Source organism: Lupinus angustifolius, unplaced genomic scaffold (genome assembly GCF_001865875.1).
Source record: "Lupinus angustifolius cultivar Tanjil unplaced genomic scaffold, LupAngTanjil_v1.0 Scaffold_66_100, whole genome shotgun sequence".
Lineage (NCBI taxonomy): Eukaryota > Viridiplantae > Streptophyta > Magnoliopsida > Fabales > Fabaceae > Lupinus > Lupinus angustifolius.
In genome coordinates this window covers 1,569-9,767 of record NW_017723297.1, presented here as the reverse complement: position 1 = coordinate 9,767, position 8,199 = coordinate 1,569, and the positions used below count along the sequence as shown (strand labels likewise).

General features: G+C 33.1%; 1 long non-coding RNA gene across 1 annotated transcript; it reads right to left on the bottom strand.

The window, feature by feature from the left end:
* Nucleotides 1–675: 675 nt before the first annotated feature.
* Nucleotides 676–7,900, bottom strand: LOC109339306. The gene is made up of 3 exons (XR_002106649.1): nucleotides 7,791–7,900; nucleotides 4,459–4,468; nucleotides 676–686 (listed from the first exon to the last, which is right to left on the bottom strand). It is a non-coding gene; the product is annotated as an uncharacterized LOC109339306 (long non-coding RNA).
* Between the last annotated feature and the right edge of the window lie 299 nt (nucleotides 7,901–8,199).

The window sequence follows — 8,199 nt, the reverse complement described above, 5'->3', positions numbered from 1 at the left end:
CAAAAGGGGGAGAAAGGTTGTTTTGTTGCTTCTCAATTGTGCAGGTTGATCGTTATAACAGCTTCCGATAAATGTGCGCATTCCATCAACCTTGCCAACACAATCTTCAAGCTTATTCATCAAGCAATTGTTACTTTAAAATTGATGAACTTGATGTAGAGTTTGTCATCATCAAAAAGGGGGAGATTGAAAGTGTGCATGTCAAGAGGAACACTTTGGAAAGCTCTCCTTGAACGTCATGGTTTTGATGAGGACAACGTGTGCCTAAAAGTGCTTGAAGATAACCAACAATCCAACGTGCTTAAGTCTTTTATTTGGTACTAGGCTTAGACTAGTTTCTAGTTTAAGTTGAGTCGAAGGCTTAGGGCACCTAAAACATGTCTCATATGCATTTATCTTTAAATCATTTCATCCATGAGATATGTTCATTTGATAATATGTTCATGCATTACATAAATACATGTATATATGCATTCTAGGCATAAAACTAAGTGTCAAACATGTATTATCTAAGTGCATAACATATTTGATGTTTTCTATTTGAAAATACATATTTTATTTAGTGTTAATCGATTAACCATACCTTTAATCGATTAACCCAACTGCTGTGTAAAGTGGTTGCCACTGGAACACGTTTTTGTAATGCAGTTAATCGATTAAAGGTTTACGTTAATCGATTAACCTAACTGATTTTTAAGTTGTTGAAACTGAAAAACTGAAAAACAGAATCAGTTATGATTTTTAGTCCCGTTAATCGATTAAGAAGGTATTTAATCGATTATCTGGGGTTCTGGACTGATTCTTTATAAACTGCGTTTTCAGAATTAATCTCATAAGTTGCATGTTGCATTTATTAGAGAGTTAGAGCATTCTACGTGTTAATTGCTGCATCTATTTGTTAATTGCATTAGTGAGTTTAGAAATGAGAGATTCCTTGCTTTAGGATTGAGTGCATTTCATGTTATAATCTCTCACGTTTTCCCTCACATGTTCATGCATATTTTGATGCGTTTTTTCATGAATTTTATGATTCTGTAACTTCTGTTTTCATAACTAATACTTGTCATTTCACATGTGTTTGTGTTAAATGTGCATTAGAGTAAAGCCTTCATGTTGTATTTGAGCTTAGGTATAGCTTAATATTACTCTTGTAATTCTTGTATAATTGTTGTGAAAGGGAATCTCTTGGTGTCGTATCACCAGTAGAGATTGTGTGTTTCTTCATAGCTTAGAGTGTAAGAAAAGGAAAGAACGAGAGATTCTTTGGCTGGGGCTACGCCGAAAGAAACGTTTTCTTTATCGGTAGGAAGGGAGTCAAACCATTGGATAGTTTCTTTGATTTCTTGTCATTTGCTAAGTGTTGTAATTGGATAATGTGTTTGTAAATTACATTGATTCGATTATAGTGAAGGAAATCTCCCAAGTCAGCCGGGAGGCCTGGATGTAGTTTGCAGTGGACAGCAAACGAACCAGGATAAAAATTCGAGTTGCAGGATTTGTTTCTCTCTCTCTCTTTACTGTTTTCAATCGATTTAATTTGTATATTCTTCATTCTTTTTATTTTCTTTTTATATATATATGTGTGTGATTCTTCCTCTAATTTTTTAATCTTCTTGTTTCTGAAATTTTAGAAAAACATAATCTTTTTAGAAAACCCAACACAAAAAGTTTCAAAAAGTCACAATTTTGTTGAGATATATACGCTTATTGATTTCAAACGTGAGTAGATGTGCTTTGTCATGATTAAACACAAATACCGTGATATGTCTCATATGATAGAAATTAAGATCATGAATACTTGAAAATAATTTTTGAACTCTCTATCATAATGTTTTTTATTGAACCAAACATCTTCAAACCAACATGCCTTTCAAAATTTAAAAAAAATGGATTGTGTAGAAAGAAGGGCTATTTTTGTACAAGTAAAACATTTTGAAAATGGTTCAACCAAAAAGGAATGAGATATGTTGAAAACATGAGTAAAATTTCAAAAGACATGTATTTCTTTGCACACTTTTTTAAATCAACATTTTGAAATCTCATGTTGACTGAATGCTAAAAAGCAGGATAGGCATAAAACTTGTTGAAAAATCACCAACAAAGGAAATATCGTTGAATAACCAAACTTGACTAAATTTGTTTTGAAACTTGTGCACTTTTGAATAAATTATCACATAGCATCTAGAGCATAAGCATTAATAGGAATGAGAAGAAGGTCTGCCAATTTTCCATCCTCATTTGCAAACTGACTCTTAATATCTTTAGGGACTTTGGAGAGGAGCTCCACCAAATGGCCTACATCAAAGGTCTGCAATTTGAACTTCACTTTATTTTTTATTGAGAGAGCGTTGTTAGAACCCACAATTTTAGAACTAGCCTCCATGTCTTGCTATACCAAAGAACCTTTGTCTTAAAAGGTGCATGTTTATTAAATTGATGGAAAATTGTTTATATAACAAAATGATGAATGGACATGAATATGCAATGATTTATGATATAATTAATGCAATGATATATGTAATGATTAATTCAATGATTTATGTATGAAATGGTGTAAATCCCTCTTTTAGGGTAGTTGACCCTTTCTTGTGGGATAATGTAGCTCATTAGTCTATGTTTTTTCAAAAAGTGGATAAAACTTACCCCCGAGCTTGGGGCCATCATTGGGAGTGAGGATTATATTTTGGGGCATAACTCCCAACGTTTTGCAAAATTTATGTCTTTTTTTTGCGAAAGATAAAATTACCCTAGGGTATGGAACCCTATTGTGGTTATGAAATTATAGTGCAATAACAAAAATGAGTGATGAACTTTAAAATTATTTAGAACGTTAAATCTCATTTTATGACATGGATGAATGTAGATTGGGGTGGACATAATTTGCTTCCAGTGTCCTACACATTGTATATTTATAGGGTTTTGGATAGACTAATGGTCACACAACCTATGGTAATGTAATAGGTCTCATTAAAGTGGACTCGATAAAGGATATAGACTTCTAGGTCACCAAATTGCCTCCAATCTCGAAAGAAAGGAGTCCCAATATCGTAGGTTTAAACAAGAGGGGTCGGGCCCCTTGAGCGTCTAACTCACAATACCAGGACAATTTGGTTGGTCCATTATGCTAATAGTAGGAGACAAGTCTAACACTGGTAAAGCAAATGTCCATGTCATCTCAATCTTAATCTCTAACAACCCGAGTATATGGCGTATGTGTGTGTAACTCAAGTGTGTTGTGAGTGTGTGCGAAAGCGGAAAAAATTTGAAAAAATAAACCTCCACCCCAAAGCTGCAAAAAATAAGGTGCATATACAATAATATTAAATTAAAGCGATAAATAAAGCTGAAAAAATTATTTCGTTACTATTGTTTTTTATTGTTAAAAATAATAGGAAAAGGAACAGAAAAAAGGGTGTTTAAATCATACAACTGGCTACAACTAGGCCTAACTCTCTAAAAATCCCCAACAAAGTCTCCATTTGTCGCGCCCCGATTTTCGGTTATGCGACCTCTTAAAGTCGCCACTACATTTTATTGTTAGAAATGTACAAAAATATTTTAAGCCCAATCACATTGGGCTTTTGGATTTTGATATTAAGGTTCGGGAGTCGATTACGGATCGAGGAAGGTATTAGCACCTCGTCCGCCCGTAATTAAACGGTAACCTTGCCAATTGTATGATTTAAATACTCTTAATTATATAAAATTTAAATTGTATAAAACAAAAATTTATGGTTATGTCCGACAAGATTAAATCTTGCTCCTACGTATCCTTAAACGTTTTAGGAAATCAAGACTATGTAATTCTAAATTTTAAAATAGTTTGTTGGTAAAATAATTGACTCCTTAAAAGGGTGAAGTAGTAGAAACTAATGTTTGAACCACATTCCATTTTAAAAAGGTTTAAAATAACGATAATATATTTTTTTGGGTTTTATTATTAATTTAGGAATTAATCGAATGAAAAGAAACGTCAGTAATGCGACCATTCAAGGATCATATGAAGAAAAGAAGTGTTACCACGACTTGCCTCCACCCTTTGATTAATTCTCAAAGTTATAATATTTTTAAAATACTAATAATAATGTTATATGAAAGTATTTTTAAATTAATTGAATGTTTTATTGGAAATCAATTTTAATTAGGAAATGTTCTAACTTTTCTAAGATATAAAAATTTTATTTACGAAAAAAGCATTTAATTTGTTGCTACAAAAAAACATCAAAAGTTTTTGATTTTAACTATATTAAAGGGACATTTATTTTCTTTATTATTATTATTTACTAAAAAATTATTTTTATTTACAAAAAATAAAATTATTATGCCCATTGTCCAATAAATTAATTTTGATTGATTAAATATGGTTTTTATTATTCTTGAAAAAAATTAAATTGCCTTTGGAAATAAAAAAATAGAATTTTAATACTTGGCTGCGTATTAATCCCGTGCAAGAGGAACATGGTATGCCCTCATATGTGTCACCTAAAGAATGGTTGGGAGAGACTTCTTCAACAAAGGCACCACGTGGTATTCCATGGTGTACCGCGCTTAGGATGAACACAGATGCACTGAATTATCCCTAGCAAAGTCGTTAGTTGTCGCTCTCCGCTTTTCGGCTGCACGACCTTATTAGAGTCGTCACTACATTTTATGGTAAAAAATGTAGAAAAATATTTTAAGCCCAATTACATTATTGGACTTTGGATTTTTGATTTCCAGGTTCGGGAGTCGGTTACAAGGTAGGGAATGTATTATCACCCGACCTTCCTGCCTTAGGAGGTACCCTTCATCAAATTATATGACTTTATTATATTTTTAAATTTTTTGGTTATTTAATTAATTATTAAAAGGAAAAAAATTTATTAATTTTTTGTTGTGCCTAGCAAGATGAACCTTGGTCCTACGTACCCCTATTTTAGTTAGGGAATCAAGGCTACGTAGTTCTTTAGTAGAAAAAAAGCCATCAGAGCGACCGTCCCTCAATGCTTTATGTGGTTAACAAATTTTATTTTTTAGAAAAACATGATTATTTTAGGTGTTTATTTATTGAGAATAATGTATCTCCTCATATCAGGAGATAACTTATCTCCTCTAGCCAGTAAAAAATGTGACATGTGTGCTATTTTGTTTATTTTTAAAAATATTTTTATAGAAAATAATGAAACATGACACATGTCATGATTTCACTGGCAGGAGGAGATAACTTATCTCCTTATATCAGGAGTTACTCCATTCCCTTATTTATTAGTGAAAAAGTGTTTTTTATTAATTTTTAAAGGGAAGGATGCTTAGAGAAATGTGTGGACTCGCCCACATGGAATCATATGCTCTCACAAGTGCAGTTATCTTGTGCAGTGTTGCACACTAAAACCATGATGCGTTTCACTACGTGGTTGGCTGGCTAGAGTCAACATCATGCAAAAGTCAAAGTATAAAGAATCAATGGCTCCAAATGGCTTCCAAAACGAGTGCATAGGGCAACAATGTACTGGCCCACATTGGATTTTTTGTTGGGCATTCTTTCTCCCTCTCATTGTGTCTCTAACAAAATAAGCATTTTCATCTACGCGACCTCTTTAGGAGTCGCCACCATATCTTTTGCGGTTAAAACGTGAAAAATTGAATTTAAGCCCAACTTAGGAAAAATGGTATTTTATATCAGAGTTTGAGTTCGGGAGTCGATTATAGATCGAGGATTGAGTTTAAATTGTTTTAAAAAAAATATTTATTTTTTATTTTTGTATCTCACAAGAGTTAATCTTGCTCCTACGTATCCCTATTTGCAATATGGAAATCAAGACTACATAGTTCTAGTTTTGAAGTGATTTGTTTGTAAAATAATTATCTCTTTAAAAAGAGTGAAGCAATAGAAACTAATGTCCATACCGCATCTCATTCTAAAGAGGTTTAAAAATATTATCCCTTAAGAAGGGCGAAGCATCAAAAGCTAATGTCCGTACCGTATCCCATCTTAATGAGATATTTGAAAATAATTAGAATTTTTAGGTTTTTATTGTTAATTTAGGAATTAATCGTGTGAAAAGAAATGTTGTAACATCGTAAGATGACCATTCTAGAATGTTACGATGACAAAAAGTGTTATCACGACCTGCCTCCATCCTTTGATTAATCTCTAAAATGTTATAATTTATTTACACAAACGATGATAGCAAAATTACCATATGAAAAATATTTTTCAAACCAAACAATCTTATTAATTGTCATTTTTATTTTGAAGAAATACTAAATTTACATAATAACAAACTTATTAATTAAAAAAGAATTTGTTCCAAAACTACACATATATTTAAAGATATGTTGCAGTACATATAGTTGATGCAAATGTCGTTCTCATTGTCTATTGTTGTTTTAACAATTAGTAATGAATTGTATATGAATATACTGGTTGATGTAACTAATCTGTTGTTGCTTTAACAATTAGTAATTGAATTGTATATGAATATACTGGTTGATGTAACTATTAGTTATTGCCATTTTTATTATTCCATCTATTCCATTCACGTATCATTTTGAATATGTAAAGCAAATAAAAGAACCCTTTTTATAAAGCTGGACAACATGAAATGGAAAAGAACCTAAGTATTAAGACAGGATTAGGCAACAGTGGAGAGAAAGATGGAACCCCTCCTCCAACGGCCAACTTCTTCTTCTCTCTCTCGGTCCAGCGGTGCAGAGAAGATACCGGTGAGACGTGTAGTGTCCGATAGGCGGCGTGATGGGGCTTAGAAGAAGAAGGGACAGGTCGATCCAGTCCAGGATTAACATGGCGGAGAGATCAATCCGGCGAGGAACAAAGGAAACTTCATCAGTGGGAATGGCTAAAAGCGTTGCGCCATTCACAGAGGTAGCTCACGCTCGGGACAGCCAGATCTGCAAGGAGAGGGTGTCCAACGTCTGGACGTGGCATGGCGGATGAACGTTGACGCGACTCTGGCGGCAAAGGAGGAAGGGTCTCCTCTTCTGGTCACATCCAAGTCCTTTCTTGGTTCAGCGTCTCTCCCTCTGGTTCTCGCCGGTGGCAGTGGGTTATGTTTTTTGATTTATAAGTGAAAGGGTTTTATGTATGTAGTATTATAATACGTTGTAAACAATGAATAAATATGCATATCGAGTTAATCATGTTTGGTAAGGCGAGATGAATTACTTATCGGGTATCGTGTGAGTTGGTAGTCTTTCCTATACTTCTTAAGTTATGCCTTTTATTTTCTGCATTGTTTAGGTCCCTCTGCATCTGGTACTCTGTTATTGGTGTTTGTCTTCTACACTTTATTGGAATGTTGTTCCGTGTAGTATAATTTTTGGTTAGGGACTAGAGAATTAAGAAGGTTTTGTAAAAGGAGTCATTGTGTAGGACACAAATGATGAAGCAGTGTTGTCAGTGACAAGAAACAATAACAATGGCAACATTCTAATTCCAACAAATAATAACAATGAAGCAGTGTTCTTGTTGGACAATTGGTGCCTTTTACATTACTTTTTGTTGGTGATGGTTCTTCATTTTTCTCTTCCTTCACAGAGCCTTAGACCTCTTTTTAAAGAATAATGGAGAAAACCATCTCCTCCTAAAAACTAGGATGACTTCTTTCCACTATCAAAAACTGTCTTCCACTACCAACCACTTTATTTGCCATTTTCTATTATTTATTTCTTTTGAAATCAAATAACTATATTTATTTATTTTTGTGATTTTTGAAATTATTGTATAATCATTTTCTAAAAAATATATTTTGATAGTAGAAACGTGTTTTCTGGACTTTTATGGGTCAAACAAAAATAGGTATTCACATCTGCCCCTCTTTACTAATTGCTTACTTGATAACAAGCAAACTGAAGTTTAACAGATATCTTGGTAAGTAACTAGTAAAGAAATGAATGCTCATTTTGTTGAGACCCATAATAATTTACCTGACAACTTCTCACTACCTGAAAGTGTATATCATCGTATGATTTGAGTTGTCTTCAAGATGGTTCAAGTTTGATCTTGAAAGGCGTAAGACTAAGATGACAACTAAGAGGGATGATGAATTAGTTGTCTTAAATCTATGATAGATATATTCTGAAAATTTCAGAGTTAGTAGCAGCGGAATATTTATGCAGAAAAATATCAAGTAAATTGAAGAAGATAAGGGAGAAGATAGTACTCAGAGAGTTTTATACTGATTCACCATCTTGTCCACC